Below are 1,491 nucleotides of genomic sequence, written 5' to 3'. Positions count from 1 at the left end.
GGCTCAAAGAAACGGAGGGGGTGAGCGAGAGAAGGGGAATGAGGAGGAGTGGGGGCTACTAGGAGGGGGGGGCGTGGCGTCGCCCTTATCCGCGCGAGACGGCAGCGGATGGCCGACACATGGCCATCCCAGCCATGGATGCGCGGGCGGCGTCCGGTGCAACGATGAACATGGGGAGGAAGGGGACGAGCAGTAAGTGGGCTGGCCTACCCGGGGTTTGCTCCTATGGGCTAAGGCCCAGGGAAGCGGGGGGGATTTTCCTTTTCTTTTTTTTATACTTTGCTTTCTCTTTTTTTTTTCTGTTTGTGTTTTGTCTTCTCTTTTTATTACAAAATACTTTTGCAAAATATGGGACTTGTCTACATAAATACTATGCAATATTTACCACTATTGGAAAATGGTTTGGAGGCAGTTGGATTTCATATAAATTTTGTATTAAATAGAATGGATTAAAGCTTGTTGTTTTGGTATTGTTTCTTACTGTTTGAGTCACTTAACTAATTTAGTAAATGCTTATTATAATTTTAGAATTTTCTCTGGATTATTTACAATTTTATGAACATTTTAGCTCCTGGATTTGAACAACTTTTGTTTTCACTTTATGTTTGAATTTCCATTTGAATTTGAATTTGAAATGAGATATGTTACTAATGATGATTAAGCACTGTTGATCATGATGACATGGCATAATCCAAAGGGTGATCACTGTAGCTTAATACATGGGGTGTTACAGGGTACAATCAACAACAATTTGATTGGTCGATAAGCAGCTCATGTTCAAAATGACATCTGAGCCGAAAAGATAATTTTAAAAGGATCAACCGATGATTGCGTGCATTCGCACTCATGTTGAATCAATAGGATCAAAGTGATGGTGTCAAAGGAGACTAATGAAAATTGCCAGACATATGGGAAGTATCCATAAGGCAAGCAGACAAGTATTTGCAGAGCAATAAGCTGCTAAAGATTTTCGGAGGATCGAATAGTATTTCAAAGACTTTTGTGAAACACCTAAACAACTGGGGATGAGTGGATACTCAGTAAGTGCGAGGAATTATCCGTAGGGGTATTCATGTGGCAAAGAACTGCAAGCCAGTAGGCACAAAGTATTCTTGGAACAATAGAGAGAATTTCGAGGTATCTTATAATGACAAGATCAATGGGGAATGATTGTATGAATAGCAAGTGTATGTGGTTATCCATAGAGATTTATCGGTGGATGGGAATTGCAAAAGCGATGGCACAAAGTCTCGAGCGAACATCATAGAGTATCCCTGGAATCTTCTGGTGCAGCAGACGATCATCGGTAATAAGGTGCTGTCTGAGTGAAAGTGATCACGAGATCCTAATGTTAGATTTAGCAAAATTCATTTAACCCGAATAGAAGAGAGATCAGAGTCCCAGAGTATAGACGAGGAATAAAAGATCCTAGTACCATCCAATGGCGATGTGGGCCCATGGGCTGCACAGCCATGTTAGTAAAACAATTTT

The sequence above is a fragment of the Triticum dicoccoides genome, chromosome 2B, assembly GCF_002162155.2.
Source record: "Triticum dicoccoides isolate Atlit2015 ecotype Zavitan chromosome 2B, WEW_v2.0, whole genome shotgun sequence".
NCBI lineage: Eukaryota > Viridiplantae > Streptophyta > Magnoliopsida > Poales > Poaceae > Triticum > Triticum dicoccoides.
Note: the sequence above shows the minus strand (reverse complement) of the source record.